The sequence below is a fragment of the Mycteria americana genome, chromosome 6, assembly GCF_035582795.1.
Source record: "Mycteria americana isolate JAX WOST 10 ecotype Jacksonville Zoo and Gardens chromosome 6, USCA_MyAme_1.0, whole genome shotgun sequence".
Classification (NCBI taxonomy): domain Eukaryota; kingdom Metazoa; phylum Chordata; class Aves; order Ciconiiformes; family Ciconiidae; genus Mycteria; species Mycteria americana.
In genome coordinates this window covers 65,823,322-65,848,522 of record NC_134370.1, presented here as the reverse complement: position 1 = coordinate 65,848,522, position 25,201 = coordinate 65,823,322, and positions in this window count along the sequence as shown.

The following is a 25,201-nucleotide window of genomic DNA, read 5'->3' as shown; positions in this document are numbered from 1 at the left end:
AGTTAACTACAGGATATCACTGATATTTTTCAAGCCTTAAAAACTATTTTATTTCAATTTTTTGGCAAAAGTTGAGTTCTCCCTAGCTCCAAAGCAAGTCACTTCTATTCCCACAGAGCTGAGTCCAATTACTAATTTCACTTGTATTACACACTATTCTATTCCTTAATTCACAATCAGAGGAATAACTAGTTCAGTGTCTCTCATCTGCTACTTGCAATTCTACAGTCTCACAGGCCAGGGTACAATTCTGCAACCTGAACCGTCTTCTAGGCTAGAACCATTCCGAAGTCACCTTTTTCTGTTTAATCTGTTTGAAACTTTTTTTGCAAAATAGATTGTTCTCTAAGCTTTAATTTTCATGAAAAGATTGAATACAGAAGACGTTTTTCCCAAAACACAAGTGTTTCAAAAAATGTGACCAACTGAAAGCAAAGAAACAGATTTTTACACAGATTTTTGGAAATGAGTGGGGATATCGCAGTAGACTTCACTTCAAAAAAGCACCAGTCCTTTTTAAAGCTGAAGGTACTTTTGAGGCTAGCTGCAAAGTGATCTAGTAACAATGCTAATGACTTATTTAATTATTTGCCTTTTATTCAAAATCAGCTGTAAGACCTTTAGGTATGCCATATTATTAAAATGAATTATTATCTTTCCATTTCTGAAGATGCCATAGGAAATGTCGAATAAAATTAAAAAAAAGAAAAATAGATCCTGAATCAGATCAAATTTGAATTTTCACTTCATCACACAAGGAGAAGGGATATTCTGTGAAAATGAAAGATGACAGATATTTGAATACACTTCTTGCAGAATGCACAAATTAATCTGTGGTGCTCTAGGCCACAAGATATTTATTGAGGATAAAAATCGAGCAAGAGACAACAAATGACTAAAGCTACCTTCTAAGACTCTTGATTCAATTACAGAAAATTAAGTACTTTAAAAGGTACTTAATCTCCACAGAAAAAGGAAACAACTTTCCTCAATGAGTAGATTATACCATATTATTTATTAGGGAGTTTCTTGCACCCTCTTGTGAAGCATCTGGTTCTGATCACTGCTAGATTCAGTCTAGGGAAGTGGGTGGAATTGGTCTAAGCGCATTCACTAACAGAGCCGTATCTGGGGTAACACGTAGCTACACCTTAGTAATGAGTACCAACATCACGCAAGGAGAAAAGAAATACACGTTCCCCTGGTATTGTTGGGAGCCTTTGGCAGAAAAGATACAGCTACCCAAATTGGACTTAGAAGTAAAGAATTAACACCCACACGTTTTGGAAAAAAAATAATGCCATCTAGACAGCTTTGTGTGAGATTCATGTAAAGTCATTTTAGGCAGTGAGAAAATGGATGTCTACTTAACCATCTGTACTATTATTCCAGGAGAAATGTTCTCCTTATTCATACATTCCCAGTCCACGCAGGAAGGAAACAATGATTGCTCATGCTAGGGTGGATTTTCTTTTTAAGCACAATCGTGATGGTGTTTACTTTGGCAGGGAACAAATTTAGTGCTAGTTAAAACCTTTTTTGTTGACTTTTACACTCATTACATGCTGTTGCAGCAACTCATGAAAATTATTAATAGAAATACAAATAGCCAAATGTTTTTTAAAATCACTGTTTGTTGCCTTTGAGTCAAGTAATCAGATCTTCCTATTTGGAGAGCTGAGATACTGAAGAAAAGTATGGCATTCTGAGGAACTAGTTCATTACAGTGTATTTTGCAATATTAATACTGTGTAAGGAAGCTGAGAGTCTGGTATAAGGGTTGAAAGAAACTCTGAAGATTTCTTAGCTTATCTCTGAATTATTATTTTTTTATTACTGAGATTCCTGAGGGAATGTTCATAACTTCAAAGAAATCACAGCAACAAGCAATGTAAAGAGTTACTTCCAACATGCAATCTGTTTGGCCAAGATTTATCTCCCCTATACGAGGCAGCTAACTAAAGTACCTATCAGAAAAGCTTTGTTACCCTACAAATAACTAAATAGGTGTTGGAGGAAAACAGGAATCTCGTAAGGACAATTCAGATCATTGATAGTCTAAATTGCCTCCTTAAGGTGCCTCTCTCACTCCATTGACTACATGGAGAGCCACAGAAGAGTATATTCTTAAGTACCTTAGTTAAGTGCCTAAAGTTAGGTGGAATAAATCTGGGCCTCGTGTGTGAAAATATTTTTATACACGGGCCTGATTCATGTTTACACATTTGCCTCATAACACTGTACGCTACATACGCAAGCATCTTATGTGGTTTAAATGTGCTCCTTGTGTACCTGGGCCCGTTCTTACATATATTTTCATCCTGTTACAAGTGGAGTGCAAAAAGAGGGTTTAATGAAATGGCAGTTTGTTCAAGAGTATTTAATTCAAAGGCAATCATTTTTGTGTGTATATAGTGGGATTCTACAGAGTGTTCAGCATGTGTCTAATCCTGCTCCTATTGAAATAATGTTGTATCTTGTTTAGGAGATAGAGACTTGGTCTACCACAATGCTGTGTTAAATTCTCAGTAAGTACAATTCCATGGTGTGGTGACCTTACTAAGAGATCAGCTGGTTCCGTTTGGCCTTCCTTCAAAATCTATAAAAATCTATACTGAACATACATGCACACATACAGATGCATGAAACCATGCATACGCATTATTGGCTTACACTGAATTTTAGGCACAAGATAATTTCTTCTGGCAATGAAAACCCACAGGAGACAATTGAATCTTTTAAGTATCCCCTCATGGAGCTGTCTTGTAAATACTGTCCCTGAGGAGAAAATGTTATATCACACTCGAGTTTATAGAAAAGTGATCACCAACAGTTTTCAGAGAAGTCACGGGTCTCCACAGCTGGTATTTTCCTGATTCCACCACCCACACAGCTGCATGTCTAAGTTTTGGCCACCCCAAAGTCTCTAGTCACGAAAAGTGGACTTACATGCTTAATATTCTGTATGCTGGCTTTTTCCTTTACAACAACTCATAGCTTCCTGCCTTCTGGTAGAAAAATGTTGATTTAGTTGCAAGATCCTAACTGAGAACTAATTCTTAGGGAAGATGTAAATAGTGCGTAAAGACAAAACAAACCCAGTGCCATGATCTCAGCACCTGGTGTTATCTGGAGTGAAGTCTTCACACGTGCTCCAAGTCCAGCAATGCTCAGCTGGACTTACACTGGAAGGAGTCCTTAATGAAAGCAATTTTGCAGCATCATCTTATACTGCCTGGGGGCTGGTGCACCTTCTATGAAATTGTTCTTAGGAAAGGGTGCAGTTCTGGTCATTTTGTAAAAAGATGATTGTTCATTTGAAGGGACTGCACGCTGGGATCCTCAGCTCATGTGAGCTGACATTGCTTCCAGAAGCAATGCCAACTGATACCTGCTGAGGTCCTGGCATACCAAATTTTAAATGGATTTACAAGTTTCTCTCCCCAATACCAAATGCTATGATGCCTACATCAAACACTCAATTACGTGTGGGCTGCTTCTAAACAAAAGTTTTTCTAATTGTTTCAGATACACCATCTGTTTCTGATCAAAACCATGGTGAAACTGCAAACCCTTATAAACATCATCCTAGATTTCTCATTTGAATGAAATCAGCTTAGTACTGAAGGCTATAACTTCAAAGAGCTCAGAGGTGCTGCTGTTATCCAAATGTACATGAAGCTCATGAGTCTTCCTAGATGAGAGATCTCAAGGCAACAGTTTACATGCTAGTTTTTTGTTTTCACCTACAGGGAACATACCATGAAGATGGCCTTTTCCAGTTGTTTTTTGTTTTGTTTCTAGAGAAACCTAGGCAGAAGTGGTTCAGGATTTCTTTATTATTTTCGTATAAAAACAATCTCAAGATTGGTGGTTAAATAGATGCCAATAAATATTTCAGCTGAAATCCTCAGAGTGCTTTTTGTTTTACTACGGGCATCTCTTCCCATCTAGATGCAAGTTTTGTCTTTAACTTCAGGATATTTCTTAATATACTGACCACAATAGTGTTTACATTCCCCAAGCAGGACTCCCTGCTTAGCCCATTCTTCTCCTCAGAAATATACTTCAGTGTAGCTGGCATGAGACAAAAAAGAAAACTTCCCTTGGACCAACACATTTCAACAAAGCTTCTGATCAAAGTGCAAGAAAGAAATGAGAAACAAGAAAGGCAATAGTTGCAACAGCTCAACAGCTATTGTGGAATTTCTTTAGGGAACCAGAAACCATCCTTAAAGAATCTATATGGTGGCTTTAAAGTATGAGCAGCATTTCAACAAAATGCCAAGAAGAAAACTTTCATCAAGGAAGTTTAACCATTTCCATCAGTTTAGAGGTCAAAGAGGCAGGATGACAATATATCCCAGGGGGAAAAGGCTTCCTCTGTAGGAGGCGAAGAGCAGGTGAAAAGGAGGAATGCGTCTGGTTCCAGGAGTCTGGGTACCACGAGTACAATCCAACAGTGTGGGTTTGCAATGCTTCATAGAAAATATCTCTCTCTTTGTGACTGTTACTGTGACATTATGGGCAAAAGCTTGCTCTTGGTTAATCTGGTACAGCTCAATTGATCATAGTTGAATAACTCCAGATGTAATAATGTGGAATCTGTCCCATTATATATTTAAACCTGAACTTAATGGATGAAAAGAAAATCCTTTGAGTTGTAATAATGAAAGAAGAAAGCAAGCACAATATGACTATGGTTTAAACATACCAACACCGATCACAAGCCTGGTAATGAAACAGTGTTTACTGGCCATGATATTTTTATTTTCACTTAATCCGAAAGATTTCCTGTGCGTAATTGCTTTGGAAGTTACAGCTCTAAGGCACGACACATTTTTGTGATGGTAACATCAATGTGTAGAGAGAAACATTAGCGCTCAGTGTCAAGCACACTTGAGTTTTTCAATACACTTGGAGGAAGATACTCATAAAGGCTCATCACAATGGCATGGAGGACTAATATTCCAGACAATTAGGCTTTCTGCTTCAGATGGGACAATTCAAATGCGGATGTCTTTAAAGCACATTTTCATCCCCTTTATTGCTCACAGGAGGAAAAGAGATGCCTTTTTTGTTTATAAAATGTAGGGCTGAAAACTGTCTGAACAGATGCTGGAGACTGTAATGTCTCACTTTCACTGTTGCAGAAACCACCACTTGGTCATCTCATGCCCCTTTCTCACTAAATCTCATATAAATATGATTATGACTTAAATTGTTACAGTTTGCAGAGGGTTATAGGGGTAGAAAACAAAGCTGGAGTCAGCCATCTGAAAAATCTTCCCTTTCCCTTCATGACATTTTCTTTAAAACTTACAAAATCTGTGCTTGCTAAATAAAAGTGAAGGTCTTTGCCACCTGAATCTAAATTGAATATAATTGGATACTTGTATGTCAAAGCACTCAGAGACATAAATCCAAGTATCAGCACATCAATAGGAAGGCAATTGGGTCACAAGATAACCTACAGTATATATGATTGTGGACCGTCGTGGTTTAACCCCAGCTGGCAACTAAGCACGACACAGCCGCTCGCTCGCTCCCCCCTCGGTGGGATGGGGGAGAGAATCACGTGTAACAGTTACTTGGGCAGACAAAACGCCATCACTCCAAATGTCCCCACCTTACTTCTTCTTCCCCCAGCTTTATATGCTGAGCATGATGCCATGTGGTGTGGAATAGCCCTTTGGTCAGTTGGGGTCAGCTGTCCCAGCCCTGTCCCCTCCCAGCTTCTTGTGCCCCCCCAGCCTCCTCGCGGGTGGGGTGGGGTGAGGAGCAGAAGAGAAAGGCCTTGACTCTGTGTAAGCACTGCTCAGCAGGAACGAAAACATCCCTGTGTTATCAACACTGTTTTCAGCACAAATCCAAACCATAGCCCCATACCAGCTACTGTGAAGAAAATTAACTCCATGCCAGCCAAAACCAGCACATTCTCCACCTCTTATTCCATACCATTTATGTCATGTTTAAGTCCCACACTATCCAATACATCCACATTAACTGCCACCCCCCTTCCCATCTCCATCCTTTGATATAATACACAGATATCACTCCCTCAGTCCATGGACCACCTTTGTAAAATGTCCACGAAACGTCCAGAAATGTCCACAAGATGTCCAGAAACGTCCACAAAATGTCCATTGAGTTCATTTAGTCCATGACTTTGGGCTCCATCTCTTATAGAGGTCACTCAGGACAGGAGAGGTGGTGTGTTGTGTGGAGTTATTGGGCACCAAAGCCAGCTCAGGTTGGGTCACTGCTGCACTTGCACTGCTTCTTGTAAGGCTTGTCCTTCATTGGTTCAGGTAGTTCCTGCTATAGTAATTCCCATAACATGCAACTCATATAATGGGTTACGACAATTTAAAAGTATTTCCATTACAATCTCCACCCCTGGTCCCTTTGGACCAAACCAGAGGGTTTAAAATTACAATGAACTCCTTCCCTTGCCCTTGCTCCGGCTTGGACTTATTCACAGACTGCAGTCCCTTAGGGGTGTACCTGCTCCAAGTGGAGCCTTATCTATGAGCCACAGTCTCTCCAGGGGTATACCTCCTGCTGCATAGACTTATCCACAGCCACACTCACTTTGAGGTGCACCTGCTCCAGCATGGCATCACCCACAGCCACAGTCCCTTCACCAGTAAACCTGCTCCAACATGGCCTAACCCATGGCTGCAGTCCCTCCAGGGGTGTACCTGCTCTGTCATGGGCCTACCTATAGCCACACACTTTGAGGTGCTCCAGCATGACCTCATATGCACAGCCACTGATGCTTCAAGGTGTACCTTATGCAGCATGGACTTACCCTTGGACCACAATCCCTTCAGAGGTATACCTGCTGCAGCACAGACATAATCACAGCCACAGATGCTTCAAGATGTACCTGCTCTGGTGTGGACTCATCCACAGCCACAGATGCTTCGGGGTGTCCTGCTCCCGTGTGGACTCATCCACAGGTCACAGTCCCTTCGACTCAAGTTCACACTGGAGTTCCAGCCTGTCCAGTACAGCAGCACAGAAACAGCAGTGCTGCCCTGGCCGTCTGCCAGCCCAGGCGCATGGCCATTGCAGTTATCAACATGTTCCCAGGCACAGCAGGGTAAGATGATAAGCAGTACAGCAAGCAGCAAAAGCAAAAAACAGCCACTAACGAGCACTAGACTCTAATATACAGTAAGGCAAGCAAGCCCCATGGCAAGCACAGGAGCCTGTCCGTTAATAGCTAAACAGCAGTAACAGCTATAACTTCGATCTCGCACATTCCAATCAAATCTGTCGTTATATTAAACCCTTTGAGCCCCACGTTGGGCACCAAAAAGGACTGCCGTGGTTTAACCCCGGCCGGCAACTGAGCACCGCACAGCTGCTCACTCACTCCCCCCTGGTGGGATGGGGGAGAGAATCAGGAGAGTAGAAGTGAGAAAACTCGTGGGTTGAGATAAAGACAGTTTAATAGGTAAAGCAAAAGCTGGGCATGCAAGCAAAGCAAAACAAGGAATTCATTCACTCCTTCCCATGGGCAGGCAGGCGTTCAGCCATCTCCAGGAAAGCAGGGCTCCATCATGTGTAATGGTTACTTGGGAGGACAAACACCATCACTCTGAACGTCCCCCCCTTCCTTCTTCTTCCCCAGCTTTATATGCTGAGCATGATGCCATGTGGTGTGGAATAGCCCTTTGGTCAGTTGGGGTCTGCTGTCCCAGCCCTGTCCCCTCCCAGCTTCTTGTGCCCCCCCAGCCTCCTCGCGGGTGGGGTGGGGTGAGGAGCAGAAGAGAAAGGCCTTGACTCTGTGTAAGCACTGCTCAGCAGGAACGAAAGCATCCCTGTGTTATCAACACTGTTTTCAGCACAAATCCAAAGCATAGCCCCATACCAGCTACTGTGAAGAAAATTAACTCCATGCCAGCCAAAACCAGCACAACAGTATATCTTCTTAAAGCTGTTCTCAGAATCCAAGGAATTCTTTTGTTAGACACTGAGTGGATGTCTCTTATTAAAGAGGTGTTTATAATGGTGGGCAATGCAATTCAGATATAAAGCCTACACTAGTCTTCCATCAAAGCTAGAGAGAAACGTAATAACCTAAAATAAATCTCTGCAATACTTCAATGGCAGAACATTTGAAAAATTTTTAAATGTAGTCCTGAGTATCAGAAATGTATCTGAGCCTAATGGAGAACGCAAAGGTAAAGGAGAGCTTGAAATGATCAAAAAACATTTGTCCAAGTAATTATGCAGACAATTTATAACATTTATTTTTCATGCCTCAACTAGTTAAGAAGCCTCAGCCAACACAAGAAGGAACCCCGGCCTAGTGATACGGACAGAGGATTTCATGTTCCAACAAGAGATATAAAAATGAAATGATAATTGCAGGCGGAAGTCTTTCAAAGTATTCTTATAAAAGAAGAGAAGTCAAGAATAAAATTAAGTGATGAAATCCTAATCAGGTGAAAGTCTTTTAATTTTACCTTGTTCCTAATTTAACAAGCTCCAAGTTTAATCACAACGGGTAGGACCACTGCTTACTGTAGAACATATCAAATCCACAATCATTTAGCTGAAAATGGGGTTATGATGACAGGGCAGCAGAGTCATTGCTAATGCTGGCTACTAAGCAGGTCAGTATAGCCAAGTACCTGACTCTGATAAACTGAAACGTACAGGTTTTTTGATACAGTGACTTAATTTAGCACAGCCAAATCTACGATACGCTCAGACATACATAATTCTGCTTTATGGCACTCCTTACTGCAGCATATGCACAGACTTCCCTCCCTTTCCACCAAGCTATATAGATTTTCTAAATGCATGCAAATGTATCCAAGATGGCTCATTTTGTTATCAATTCCCCAAGTGCTAGCATTCTAATCATTAACTAATTGTCTCTGTGCTCTATTGACAACTCAGCCACCTTCTTGCTAATTTTTGCTGACGTGATAGAGGCCCTGAAGAACTGGGTTAACCTTTCAATGTCCATTGAAGATCCACAGGTCTGATGATGATTGATTGACCTGGCCTCTATGTTAGATAAAACCTCATCAGCTTTCCAAGTGATTTGTGTAATGAGGCATCAGTAATTGACAACAGGTAAGTGAACTTAGAAGTCCCCTTCTTTATTGCTCTACAAAAATGAGTAGAAAATTCAAGTATCTGTAATGAGTGCAAACTTGTAAGAGTTAGCATAAAATATGGATGCAGACGTGTCCATTGTAATATCATGTCTTTTCTTCTTACAGATATACATAAGAGCACAGGTATAATGTGCTCAAAAGATATGCCACGGGTTCTCTTCTTACATATATAAGTGATATGTCTCTTTTATATATGCATATGTGTATATATATATTCAACATATATATTGTATTTGGTTTGTTACAGAAGCATATGCTCGCTCCTGTGTTCCCATAAAATCTTCTGCATGGTTTAGGAGTCTATATAGTACACATCAATCTGGATTATGATAACATAAAGCTACAAAATGTCTTCTGTTTCCAAATACTTACTGAACGTTCAAGGAGTAAACGGGAGCTGGCTATTCGGATCCTTGGGTCCCCACCTAACCCTGACTTTATTAAGAATAAGAATGAAATACTCTCAGACGAGCACAGGATAATTGCCTCACGATGGCTTTTAAAGGTAGTCTACACAGCCCTACACCTGTTTTCTCAGTGGTGCTATGTGGGCTATGGAAAGCGCTGCATTCTCATCTCTACATGAGTCAGCTCTGCTGCTCCCCTTTCAAGTCATTTATACATGCTTCCAAACAAATTTATTTAAAGCATGACTCACCTTTGTGCTCTCAAGAGGTACCCCAAATGATTAAAACTATTCTAAAAATAGAAAGGGAACAACTGAGTTTGCTGTACCATAAACCTCTATGGTTGTCTTCTTTTAATTTTACATTCAATAGCTATAAAACTGTCCACATGGGACACTAATACAAGATGAAATAAGGGCAAATATTATTAACAAAGAGTGATCTTCTGCCTGACTCATCACAGCCAGCCAGAGAGCATGAAATGTTCCATCTATGCAGACAGGCACAGAGCTATACACACCAAAAGCACACACACATAGGCTCAAATAAAATATAAATGTAGTATATCTGTTCAAAATTATTTTTTCAAACAAACAAAAAAATCCCACCCAAAATTCTGGATTTTGTATCCCAGTTCATCTGCGGTAAAGCAGAAAATCTCCTGTCTTCCCTCTTTAGCTCCATGTCCCCGCACTTTCTTCATTCCTTTCCATTTTTTGTGCCAAAAATACTTGCAGTTTCCAGATAACTCTGTGTTGGTGTCCATGTGGCCATCAGTGCTTTTCATCTGATGACATAGACAAAACTGGCAGCTCTTGTCAGAATTAAGCCAATATCATCTCACACACGTATGTGCATTTCTGTTCCATTATTTTTTAAAAAATTTTTTGCATCTTGAAGGTTTTCAAGAGTCCATATACTTTATCTTCATAGCCGTTATTTGGATTTGGCATCATATCATTTATAGTAAAGTTCAACTGATTATAATGATAATTAAAGAAATAGACTTCTATAGAAAATAAGACATGTTTCTGTAGAAATGGGGACTCTATAGATGCTATCTTCGGAAAGAAGAAAAATGGAATGATCTCATTTGCATGTATGTTGTTTACATGACTACCTTTCTACATGTTTTATTTGTCTTGTAGAATTTTGGAAGAGGGGTCTGAGTTGGTATTTCTTCCTATATCATGATAAAATGCATCTACTGGAAAACTCCTATTTTTAGTTGAAATGTGTAAGACTTCTCTGCATTTTTAAAACATCCATTTTTAAATCCGTTAAAATAAACAAAGGAACATCCTACTATTGCCCAACATCTCCTATCATAAAGAAAACACAAAATATTTTAAAACGTTACCTAAAATGAAAACAGTGCTGGTTGAACTGAAACACAATGCATAAAATCCTGGCACAACTGAAATCAATGGCGAAGCTGTCATTGACTTCAGCGGGCAAAGGATTTCTGTAATGTTTCTTATGTACCACAATGAGTTGCTGAAGTCCAGTCCTGGTTTTATTGGAGGAAACTACCAATTTCTTTAATTGAAATGCTTAAGGGTTATCCCTTGAAAAGCAAGAACTCAACCAAACAAGAAAATGAAGATACACTGATGACTTTCTACCAGCCCATTATCAAAAGATGACAAACAGCCTCCAACCCTCATAAAATGCCAGTCTTCCTCCCTATGATGCTAGGCATAATTTTGTTTGTGATACAGCTGATTTTTTTTTTCTTTTCCATTTTAATTCAGCAGGCATTGCTGTTCTTCAGGGGCAGCCCTATTCAAAACTCTTGTCAGCATCATGTGAATCCTACAAAATGGCTTGGCACAGACCTCCCTGCACCTATGCCCGGTCCTGTTCACTTTGACGAAGCCAAAGATTAGGTCTTAACTTTCCGTAGGCAGAAACCATTAGGCAGTTCCTAAATACAACCAGAGACCAGTTCAGTGCAGTCCAGGAGAAAAGCTGGCTGCGTTTGATTCTAGAAAAAAGGTGGATTTGGAGAAGATCATGCAGAGAGGCAGTTTTGATTTGGGGTGACAGTGAGGGAATTTTCCACAGTGAGTTACTCCCTGTCTTGGCTGCAAAGCCCATTCTTCATCATTGTGCTGCACATCATCAGTTCACAAGAGCAGAACAGTAGACGTACCTTTTTGTGTTTCTTACCATTTTTAAAAGTCTTGAATTTAGTTAAAATAATGCAGATAGAGATCCAAAACATAAATATGGGAAACATCTAATAATTCAACATATTAGCATATTTTTAAAAAGGTCAGAAGTGTCTTTAATCCTAGGAACTGAATCTATCATAAATATACAAAAGGAATAACCTAAGTCTATAGGGGATATAATTTTTTTTTCTTAAGTTACTCATTACTTTCTTGTTTTAGCATTTCTGTCTTTAAATAATTAATAGTTTCTCTACTTTCAATCTGGTGATTGGATGTAAATTATTAAACTTTATTATAATCTTTGTACTCAATTATATTTATCTGTCTATATCAAAAACTTTATATCAATACGGAGGCAATAGATTGAAACTGTTCTAACATATATACATGCATATTTATATTTGTATACACTCTCCTCTGCAAAAAATCCTGGTAATAAAAAAGCACATATAATGGCAACTTCTATCTATCATTTTAAAACTTAAGTGTTAATGTAGTGAACTTTTAATCTGCAAATAATTCTTATTTAACATTATTTGCTCTATGGTGAAAAATGTACATATGAGAGACGTCTAATATGTAGTAACATTAAAAAATAATCTAATCGCATTTGTATTAAAACTATTGGAAATAGAAGTTTACCAGCTAACTGAAAACAGAAACATGAGGTCTTGATTGAATATATTACATTTAAAGTACTGATTTTATTGATAAAATATGTTGCATCTTCTATATTAGATGGTATGCAATAAAGAAAAATCTAAACCGTGTGATGTTTATGTTAACAACCAATACTGGAAAAGGACATTTGTTAGTTAACTAAGAATTCATCAAATTTATACCACTGCATATATTTTTAAAATGAATCCAATAGCGAAAGTTTGCGAGAAAATGTTGATAGTAGAAGTGACAGAGACTTCACATGGATACAGAGTATATGGGTACCATTTTCAAGAGCACTTAAATGATTTAGGAGTTTGAGTCTGACTGACTTTCAAAGAAAACCTTTTAAGCAGTTTCTGTAGCACAGATCTGCTCCAGAGCACACATAACAATGGGAAGTCAATGGAAAGATCCACACTTCCTTCACCTGCCTTAGATCTATACGTCATTCCGATATTTTTGATGCATTCCCACAGCTTACAGGCTGCAGTGATGAAGTTGTTGTGACTCTTTGGGGTAGGTGTGGGTCTGGTGAGGGAATTCATCACAGGGATTGTATCTTGGGCTAATATGAATATTAAAAGTAGCTCTGCGTATGCAATGTTGTGTTCCAAACTATAATTCCTTTGCAAGCAGCTGCACTTTTTCTCTGTTAGCTCCACCCTAGAACGATTCACCTTGATGAAATCCCAGACAGTAGTGCAAAGGAAGCCTAGGAGTTACTTGGATGGTACAACAAAGGGCCCGTATTTCTTATCTTACCCAAATCAGCTGACACAAATCTCAGTTTTAGGTTGAAAGAACAATGAATCACGCAGCAAGTGGTGGGTGAGGACCATTTGTGGTTATGTTTCCACATTAAAACAAGGTAGGTGTGAAAATTCCACAGAACTAGTAGGACCAATGCTCACAGTAACACTCCTTCCGCTCTGCTGGTTCCTATTACCATAGGCAAAGCAGAAATCTGGCATCCATTACTAACGACAATAAGTAAACCTGGTGCTTAATCAATCTAATAAAGAATGTTGTTGCCTTGGGCAATTGCTTATGTATGTTGCCTACCCACAGGACCACCAAGCTGAGCATCAGCAGAATTCCATCTTTGGCTCAACCCACATGTGCTCATGTTTTCCTGTTTCTAATGTAATTACTTTAAGATATTCACAACATTATTAGTCTTCCATATAAAGGGTGTTTTGGTGGTTACAGTTTTTTTAGAGGTGATCTCTTCAAACCTCGTTCACTATCTCATGACCCATCTTCTTAAGCACTTGGTCTGAAAACAAACACATTGGTACAAAAATAATTCCTCCTCTGTCTGGTGAAGGTACCAGCACTGCCTGTTTCTGATGTAAAGCTGGGAAAGGAACTGTCTCCTATGCCTAACATAAATGACTTTACACACCAGACTAGAAAGACATCAAGATCCCGTACTGTTGTACTTTTTCTAAATAATTATTCATGAAAGTAGATCACACTCTCTTTCTTCTTCTGCTCCCACCCACCTCACCCTGACTTTGACCAGGGATTCTTGTCTGACACCTGAGAACTCTTCACGAAAACAGTTTTGCAAAACCTGATGTTGGCTTCCCTAACACTGTCTGGGCAGTTTTCAGTGACAAGTGTTTCCTCAGAAGTCCCCAGCTGGCTCTTTTGCAACTCCCAGTCTGCCCACTGGGAATACATAGCTCTGTATTCCCTTCCTCGATATATTCTTGGCTGAATACAATGGCTGGAGCTCAGTAATAGCAGCTTCCCTAGATTCATTTCTCTTCTATACTTCTCGTCTAGATTTCCTCCAATCTGAAAGGCTTGGGGGAGCTTCCTTTTCATGATCCCTGTGGAAGGGAGACAAGGCTGGCCCTCAGACCAGGTACTTCTCAGATGATCTGTTAGAGGAATAAATTGCTCCTGAAACTCTTCTACCAAAGTTTTGCACTTAGGGGACCTCTTACAAAGGGGAGCAGAAGTCTGGACTCAAGAGCACTTTCTTGCCTTTTCCTAGTGGACACGGATCTTGGATCCAAGAAGAGCAGGATAGCCTCCAGTGGGTCTGCAGGAGATGCAAAGCATGAAAGGCACTATGAAGGCCACATTTTCTTCCCACAGAGGTCCATAAATACCTGGGGTTTATTGCTTCTGGACAACATGTTGGGGCAAGGTCCCTCTCTTGAAGTCTCTGTGCCAGAGAAATCCCAGTCTTGCAGAATCAATACACTGCTCTCCTTCTCCAAGTGGTACTTTGAGATGTTGCTCTTGCACTGCACTGAGGTCATAGGGGTTTAGAAGAAACTTATTAGAGATTACTTTAAAGATGCTACTGACCCTTGTTTTCTACTTATGCAGCACAAACCAATTGTTATCTGAGAACACAACGAAAGCTTAAATATAGTTCTCTGCTGTGATTACAGTATCTTATTGCCAGGCTGGCTATTTATTGTCTAATTACAACAGCAATGTTTGAGACCCTCAGTGAAAGTGCCCGCAGAGATGCCGTTTCCATCGGTGGTAAGGAGCAGTGTTCCTAGTTGTCACTGCACGAGCCCAGGCTGCACCGTGCGAGTCCCCCCGCGCCCCGCCGCACAAAGCCCGTGAGAAGCTTGCCTCCACAAGGACTGACTCTACCTTCCAGTTTCATTAGAGACATAATTTTTGCCTCTGGCCCCTACAGCTTTTTCTAAAAGGTCTGAAAACCATCAATTGGAACCAAAGGGTTTATTTTTGTTTTAATGCCTTAACAACTGACTTGCTTTACCTTGCGCTGACAAGTCATTCTTTCTGTAGTCAGCATTGCTACCTGCTCTGCTCTGTTGATGAGATTTCCACTGTCTTCTCCCCTGAGTTTCCATGGAAATAGTTTATTATTGTTGTCAAGGATGGACCATCCAAATATGTTTTAAAGAAGTATAATGTAAAAACTTTGCAAAACTTACCTGTAGCTGTCAACTTCTTCCAGCAAGATTTTGTTTCTTTGTTTTTTTTAAATGAGCAGATTCAATGTTTGCATTAAATTACCAGTGGTATTACAAGAAAATACTGTTTTAACATACTTAGAAATGGAGAAACGGTATGAGAAGATAAAATTTCAGAAGAACACAGTTGAACTTTCGAACACGTTGTTATAGATGACGTTTTTCCTCCATTGCAAGGTAGAAGGGGGAAAAGGTAATCAATATTATTCAAGGCTCATTTAAGTAAATCAAAGTCTGAATAAACAACCTAATATTTTTTTCTTATAAAGACTTTATTGCCATTTAATATTTATAGGGGCACACTACCCATGACAGTTCTGTAAGTGCACAACAAAATTACTTGCATGAAGACTATGTATTTCCAGGATTGGGGCTATCAGGAATAAAGACAAAAGAATCTCAAAATATTCAACTATTTCCAAATGATTTTTACAAATACCTGAACTCCCAATCCACTTTTTATCCTTGCAAAACTCCTCACAGTGCTTTATTTAAGCAAGCACTCAGATTCATCCGTAACTCAGCCAGGCACATAGCCACATGCTTATCTTTAAGTTTGTCTTTAAAAAAAAAAAGGATTTCAGTATGCAAATTGCTCGACTAGCTTATAATTTCCTGCTTGTCAACAAACATTAAGCATGTTACGTAAGCTACATGAAATTTACTGCTGAAATAGGATGTGGAAATAATGTTTTAATAGAAATGACTCCAAACAAGTGTGAAGTTTTAGGGACGATGACATTCTTCCTATAGATTATCTCGGGCCACTTACAGAACTCTCTAGGAGAGAGACCATCCTCTGCCGCATGGTACTGAATGGCTCAAAGCAAAAGTATGAGAAGTTAGAAATTTTCTCTTAAATTTTTAGGACTGCTCCACAAGGGGCTTTATAATGTAAACTAACAGTAGAATGGCTGTATATTATTTTTTATTTCCCTTCAGTCATGCCTTTTTTTACTAGGCTTTCATTTGTATCTCATTATTTCTAATGATTATAGCCAATCCAAAAGTGAATTATGTCAATAGAGAAACTTCTGTTACCTTCAGCAGACTTTGAATTGGAATGTTAATTTTGTATTTTCCTATGCTTAACATTCTTTTAAAATAACTGTTATGTAATGCCTTGAGCACATGGGCAGGGGACATATTTCAATTGAAAGTATTCCTAAAGAATAATAATGTCTTTATATGTCTTTTATAAAATGCATATATTAACATTATTCATATGCATAGTTTAAAGTTTACATATACAATACATGTGCATAGAATAGCAACATACCTACTCTCATCCTTTTTTATTTTCCTTTTTTAAAAATACAATGGGTTCTTTTTTACTAGAGCCGGTCTGTAGCTGGTATCCAAATCTTATTCTGTGCCTAAGAAATGTGGCATTGGATTAATTTCCTCTTGATTTTCAAAATAAACTTCGTGTTAATTTGTAATTTTCTATTTAGCAGCTGATGAAAATTGACAAATGGGAATTTCCCATGCAATTTGTGCTTTTCCAGTGTTATTTCTGTGGCTAGAACCTATTAATACAAATTGCATTAAAAACCTCAGCTTCCATTGATGCTGTTAGCACAGTCAGAGCTTTCAGTATAATCTTACTATTTGATAGATGTTAGGTATTTAACTCTTGTGATTTTTTTTAACAGGCATTCCAGTCCAACAGCAGCAAAATGTCCTTCCAAAAAGTTTTCCTACCTTAATTTTTCGATAAGGCCCGTTTTATTTTTGTGCAGCTAAAGAAACAGAAAAAAAAATTCCTCACGTGTGTGGCTTTTGGAGATTGGTAAGAAAAATGTGAGCAGAGTGGGGAGCATGGGGAATCTTTTTCAGATGTTGTGATGTGAAGGATTTTTTCTCTCATCTCCCAAACCCTGTAGATGGAGCCCTCCACTAAGATCTTGCTGTATCTCTAGCACAGATTGACTTCTTTTGGGTTGATGATGATTGATCGTGTTGTTTTCTTCATTACTTTAAACCTAATCAGTGCTTGGTGTAATTTGAGTAATGATTGCTCATTATTGGCAATTGTGAAGTTTAAGGCTTTCTTCATTTTACCTCACAAGACAGCCAGTTGGGAGATGCTCGTACATCCCCATTTGGGCAATGTTTGAGGTAAGAGAAGGGGGAACCATCAGCAGCGGTAGGCGGTAGTGAAAGCTTTCTGCAAGTTTATTACTGTGTGTTTTCTTGGCAGGGGGGTCCTGGTGTTACCCCCATGATCAGATCTGATCATGAAAAAATGAGTTTCTTAGCAGATTATATGATTTAGGCCTTACTGAGATTCCTCAGTTCAATAAACCATGCTATTTCCTAATAATGTGCCTTATAAAGTGATATGGATGGATTTGCAAATAAAAGGGGGTTTTGTTTCCTGAAAAAAATGGAAAGAAGACAAGACAAGGGATGAGGATCATATACAGGCCAAAACGATATTGTTTCTCATTATCCAAATTCTGCTGCTAACTTTGTTATTTTGAATGAAGAATAAGGGGAATTATTGCATAATGGAGTGGTTGATTTACAGGCGCTAAGCTTGGTAGGCAGAGAAAAAGATGCTAAGCTGTTCAGTACCCAGAGGACACACCATGGGAGTCTGGCTAAGCCCTTCGTTTGTGCTGAAATTCTGCTAAGGACATAATGAAAATCTATATAAATCAGAAAAATTCAGGTTCACAGTTCTGGGAGGAAGGACAGTTTTTCTTCCTGGGCTTACTTCCACAGGTACAGCACTGTCTAAGAGTAGAAGATTATATATAATGATTTATCCAAACATAACAAGAAATTAAAAAAATGTGTCCTTTCCATATTATTGGTAATTCTTACCAATTGCTTCAGCCATATTAAGCCAAAGGTCACGTGATGCTTTGTGAAGTGTTTTATCAATTTTAAAAGTTGCTATGCAGTTCAGTTGAGATAAAATATATGATGCTTGCATTAGATACCACAGTTTTATCCATTCTGTTTTCAATGCTCTTATTTTATGTTTGCATTGAAACAAATCATTCAGAGAATATGTTAGTCAATAATTTAATTAAAACATTGAGGTTTTTTTCAGTAGTCTTTTACATCCCTAAAAAGAATTCGCACTAAATGCAAAACATATGAACCTCAATTTGTTCTACAGTAAACCAGCTAATTCTGAGGTGAAAAGGTGTCCAGAGACATCAATGGAGCTTGCATGGAGCTATTCTCTCTTTGTAATTCCACAAGGCATTTTGTAGTAGAGAAAGCAGGGATGCTTTCTCTCTCTACCTTCCTGAGCTGACATCTAACAGCCAAGAGCGTAGTATCAGTGACACACTCGGAGACCGAGGTGCCTTCAAATGAGGAGGTTATGCGTTTCCTACCCGACATGATCACACTCAGCCTTAGGGGCAGTTTCAGTGCATGCAGTAGCACTGATAGAAAGAGTCTTAGCAACAGACCAGGCGCTTGCTGGAGGGGACAAGATATCTCATTTGCTTAAGTTAGACCAGAGGACCCCAGCATGGATAAAGCTCGGCTTTTTTTTTTTTTTCCCCCTTCTCCTTTGCTTTTTTTTCTGGAAAGAGACACTGCCTACTATGACTATGCAAGTAAAAATAAATACATTCTGATATTATAACATCACAATAATGTGATCGTTTGAATTCATACTGAGAACAGTAAAAACAATATGCTTTCTGATTGAATTATTCAAGCTCTTAGCTTTTAAGTTTCAATTATAGATACAAACACTGTATGCAAGAGAAACTGAACAATAAACAGCATTTTCTAGCTGAGGTATAAAAAGCAGTGAGTTGCGGAAAATGATTTTTTTAAAGATGAAAGTGTAGCCCATCATTAAGATCAAATCTATGAGAGTAGAAGCTCTGCAAAGCACAATGTTGCTATAGTACGCTACTCCAGATGTAATACCGCACAGACTTCCTTGGCTATGATTCTGACTTATTCAGTAATTACAAGCAACAAAGAAAACAGGCGTGTGATAAGTGTATGTTCAAATACTGAGCTTAGATGAAAAGTACTATGCAAAACCATTAAAATAAGTATAGAAAGCAAAAAGATGTTTTAAATTCTTCTTACAAATGCAAAAAATATTGCACGCTTTTTTTTTTAAAAAACCAACACGAATGGTTTGCCATTGTTTGTAAAAATGCACAGGGAAGTACTAAAGACCGAGTGTGTGTTTGTGTCTGTGTGTTTTCTCACATAAGGATTTGTACTAACACTATTTATGTCTTAGAAGACTTTTGCAAAATATGTTATAGTCTTACAAGCCTATATATGTAGAAACAAACTATATACTGGAACATATGCATATGCGAACTAAAGTAAATAAGAATCATTCAATTTAATAAAGATTAAAACCATAACAGAAAACCGGGATATTTATAGCCCTAAATTAACTCACTATGTTGTTACTATAATCCATGTTACTGATTCTACCGCCCTGAACAATTCTGTGATCTTATGTCTTCATTTGGGGACTGATGCTACAAGCATGTGTGCATGTATTTGTAATTTCTTTAATAATATCACAGAAGCCAGCTGCATTGTCTTGATGGCTGGTATTGCTGACCTAATGAGGCAAAGCCATGTATAGCTGTTTAACTTCATGCGCCGTGAGAAGCCATACTTACGTCAAACGTTGAAGTTACTCTTTCAGAATGTACAGAACTGAACCACCTAATGTTTTCGCAGCTCTCATGATTTTTCTTCTTAACTTGGGACAAAAAAAATTCTTGCAGGCCTCAGAAATAATTATTAGCAAATTCATTTTTTATAGGGAAATCTTTTTGGGTCCAGAAGTAAAGAGGTCTTTTCTGTGTGAGAATCCAAGAAATCAGTTACTTTGAAAATTTAACTCTTCCCCAAAAAGCCACTTTTTAATGAAAACTATTTATGGCCCAAACCATTCAACTTCCTGCAGTGCCTAGAAATATTTCAGCCGTGCAGGCACGTTAGAAACTACTGCTGCTCCCTAGTGAGCTCCTGGAGATACCAGAACCATTAATCCCTGAGTACCAGCCAGACTGGTTTCAGATGGCAATGCAGCCCTCTCCTTCTCCAACCCGTGGCCACTCACTCACAAGACTCGTGAGGAAAGAAATGTTTTTGTCTGACAGGTTAGTTTTCAGCTGGATCTGCTCCTAGTTTTCCTCTGGATCTGATTCTCTGGGCGGCTGCAGAAGTGCCCACCCAGGCACAAGCCGGTCAGTAAGCCACGGTGGGATAGGGTATGGAGTGGGGGCAAGACTTCTTTTGCTAGCAGGGTTGGTTTATAGTGAGTTACGCTCCTCACCAAACCCCAGTCTAATTTATCTTTAATGGCACTCACTTCTCTAGTAACGCAATGGCGTTTACTTTTACTCTGAAAGGAGGACAACAAACTAGTTGGAGAGCCATAAATATACAGTTATGTTTCTCAGCTTATATTGCTTTACAGTTCTATTTTGCATAAGGAAATAACCGTGGAAGAGAGGTTAATATGGCTGAATCTACCTTTCTCTTTTTTTAACATGCACTTGTGGCCATTTTTTATGTAGGTAAATAAAATAGATGACCAGGTTACATTTAAATAGATGGCAGATGCATAAAACTAGACATGCGAGGTTTAGGTATGAGCACAAACTTAAATATTAAGAGCAATTTTTTCCTTTCTAATTGAACTCTGATTTGAGATCTAATTTCTTGGTAAGCAATAGATATATATGCAGGTACATACACATAGCCATAACTAAAGAATTTCTAAAAACAGGATTTCCACTTTTTGGCATTTTTTTCATCATTTATCATCATGATTAGTTTTAGATTAGACCAATATGTATTCCCATTTTAAGCTGTTTTGAAAGAGATTCAATATTGATTGCACGTGTTTTCCCACATCAACATGAACAGAAAATGAATGATAAATACACTCTCTCTGGATGTTTTGAATACAGCAACATTTGGGGGTTAATGAAGGTAAAGGAAAAGCTCTCAGATAGAATCATTGGCCTTCTGCCACAAAAGCAGAGAAGTAAACTGGAGCTGTAATTTCCAGTTCTGAGGGAGCTGAAATACGAGAGCAAAACTCCACGTCTCCAGCACATCGCCCTGCAAACAGATTTTTTGCCCATGCCCCCCCATGAATGGAGAGCCATGAAGTGGTACTAACTGATGGAAACGATGGTCTAGTAGCTGCAGTGGCATTCCTCTTTTATTTGCACATATTGGAAGAAAAGGTGGATAGATGATACCATATGTCAGAAATAATTACAACGCTATTGAGTCTCAGTATGACAAAGAGGAAAGTAATGACTTTGGCTAGGGTCAGAGAGAATATAAAGCAATAATTTTTGGAAAAAAAAAAGGTCAGTGTCTGGGAAGATCACCAGAACTGGGGCTGGGTGAAAATAGCAAATTTTGAAGCCAATTCTTCTGGTTTTCAAGCAAGACAACAATCTACATCACTGATAATTCATAGGAAATTTCAGTTATCTATTTGTTGCATCGTGGAAGAAGCCAGAATTGTCTTCTCAGCGGGATTTCCACATTCCAGAGCTGACTGACATTTATACGTGATATCATCCAAAAGCAAAACCATACTTGCTGCCCTCAGTGTGGTTCTCCAGGCTGAGACTTCAACGCATCACAAAAGGAACCCATAAGAATGAGTCGCTGGAGGATTAGCTTTTGAGGAAGCAAATTGTGAAGAATCAAGACACGGCCATCTTCCCTTTGAAAACCATAAGATCAACAAAACCACTGCATTCAACAGGTCTCTCCACTTGCACAAGCTACTTTTTTTCCAACAACCCAATGAGCTGTAACTGCCGGGGAGATATTTGTCACTCCCATTCACGCTTCTATATGAAGGCAGCTCTACCACAGACAAATGAAACCTATTTCCACATGGGTAATTGAGATTAGCAAGTCTTGCAGCACAGAAAATGTAAGCAATACCTTTTCCCAGGAATTGGTCATGTAGCCCAATGGCCTGCTGCTCTGCCCTAGCTTTTGTCAGCTTTGCCCATTGGTGCCTCTTCATTGCTAGTTGGGCAAATGTACCTGAATTGATTATTGAAAAACTCCTATATGTTTTGAATGCATTTGACTTGTTTCATTGAGCAAAGAAAACTTAGCTAAAGGACTGCATGGTTGGGCTGGGAGATGATTAACAAGGGTAATTTGCATGAGAAATTGGTGAGATCCCGGAACAGGAAAATATTGCAGCAACACACCCCTCAGAGAGACAAATGAAGCCAATCAGATGAGCATTAAAAAGCTGAGAGTGATCCTTGCAACACTTATTTAAAAATCAACAACCAAACTGACTGGAAAGTTGAGAGCCCTCACTAAAACATACCCTACCTTTGCTAAATCGCTCCTGCCAGAGGATTTTTTGTCTCTCAAGTTCATAAGCATTCCCACTGGGGAAGAGCAGCAAATATGAGCTATTTACCAGAAGTTGTCTAAGGCAAGCTGTACGTCCCAAATCTTTCTTAAAAATGTTCAGTCCTATCTAAAATGACAGCAAACATTGTGCAGCAGTAATGTTTAGTACAGGGCCAGATCAGAAGAACAAGGCCAATTTGTACCAGATGAAGAGCCAACTCACAGAGGTAGCCTGCTGGTACAGGGCTGCGTCTCTGGCTGCACAGACTTTAAAGCTCGCACTCCAGCTCTCTAGCAGCTTTGTGGATAAAGGGATTTGGGAGCTTTTTTGGACCACCAGTGGCTCAGTGGCAGAAATTTCTCCAGCTGTACGAAATGGCCAGAGTTTTTCATTCTCAGACTCCCTAGTCACTCCCTTGGCAACAGAGGCAAGTCGTACAGAGGTAATTGAGCAGTTGCTGAAGGACAAGGACATTACGGATCATGTAGCTGTCTACCGTAGCAGGAGGCTACTCTCCCTCTCTGAAGTGGTCCCGTTCACTCCTATCCTCCTATATTTTTCAGCCTTGCTGTGTAAGCGTGTCCAGTTATGCCACTCGACATTAAAATAGCTGCCAAGTGAGTCTGCTTCTAAGGCAGGATTACCCTAGTGGGAGAGCAAACCAGTACATTTCCCAGACCTTCTCCCTCTCCTCCTTGCTAGCCAATGCGCCCATAACATAAATGGTTTACTCTAGACCAAAGGGCAATATTTTGTGAAGCTTCTTGTTCAAGTCCTGGTAACATATAACTTGCAAGCATGCACTTTGACCCTCCCTGAGCTTGGAAAATTTCTCTCTGGCAACTGAGAGTATTTTTCCGTCCTGATGATGACTTAAATAAATAAATAAATCTTTGAGGCTGATATGGTTGCCTCTAAGTTTCATTCCTTGGCTGAATGCCCCTTCTTCTCCAAAGTACTGTCAAATATGGATAGGACAGCATGGGAAAAAGAAGATTCTGGTCCCCACTACTGCTCTTGTCACACTGTGATAGTGGAAATCAGAGGCCTTAATTTGGAGCTCTAGCTCTAGGAAAAAAGAACTAGAATAGGACTAGGACTACCTAGAGGCAGGAGCAGTATGAAAATTCTCTTTAAAGCAAAGTGAAGAGCTGAAAATATGCTCCTTCTACAAAAGACACCAAATCTTTGTAATGTTAGTGGGAAGTAGCTGCATGCTGCAAAGAGGAGACAACCTATTCAGTTCAGTCCTTTCCACAACAGTGCTCCAAAGGGGAAACAACAATAACTATTTATTTTATACATATTGGTGCAATACAGAGTGTAATACTGAATGTCATCTCTTATCTGCCATGAAAAGACACTACCACCATAAACACCTGAGTGGAAATGATCCCCTGCAATCCTGCATCATCTCGGTTGTATACAGGCCTTTCCTTGGCTGTTTATTTGCTCAGATCAGATGCCCTTGAGCAGCATGTCAGAAATCTGAACACTGATTAAACCTCACAGCTGACCTAACCTATTGGGAAGAAATGTTCATGTATTAAGCCGAATAAATTCTGCCCAGTTATAACTGTGAAACTCAAATACTATTCAAAATAGGCCAAACACAGAAACCCAGATGCAAACTATTTGCTCTCTCAGGATGTCTAAGTCTAGATCCAAATTTTGCTACATAACAGCAACAGTAATAGTGCTGCTTCAACATGACTGAGAGCCAGTTCTTTGGGGTCAGAAAGATGTCATGTGATTTAAGATAAAATGTGCCTTCTTTAATACTAACAATATATATTTTATTCCACTGGTTTGGGGTTGTTTTTGTTTGGGGTTTTTTGTTCTGAGGTTTTTTTTTTTTAAGAGCTGAGTCTGAAAAGGCAAAACAAGCCTTTCTGACGCATGTCAACTGTGAGACCAAGCATTCCTTATTGGATATTTATGAAAGACTTTCCTGGCTGACTCTTAGAGTCCTCCTTATCAGTTTAATCATAATTAGTTTATTATTGCTCACTGTAAAATCTAGGAAATCAAACTCCAAGTACAACATGATTTAAAGAGCTTGTTTTATAATTCTGCTCTCGAGGTCCTCTCACTGTGTTTTCAGATGGCAGGGAAAACTCCCTGGAACTCAACAATGTTCAGAAAATTGTTTTGATTAGTAAAACTGTTATCCAGTCCTCTTGCTTGATCCCCAGTTGATTGACTTAGAGATAAAGTTTAAGTCCTGAAATGTTCAGCAACTACAAGGTGTATAATACAACCACCCCCAGAGGATTCAAGCATTTTACAAACTATTTCCAAATGGTGCTCCACAGTTAACCCTGCTTAAAATGCAAGCCACTCCAACAGGTGGAAGCAGTTTTCTACTGCGTATCTCCTCTGTCAGGTTGAGAAGGGAATCGTTTGAATCACAGGCACCACAAAGTACAGTAAACGTCACTGTTCAGAGTTCAAAATACTGAACTGAGCT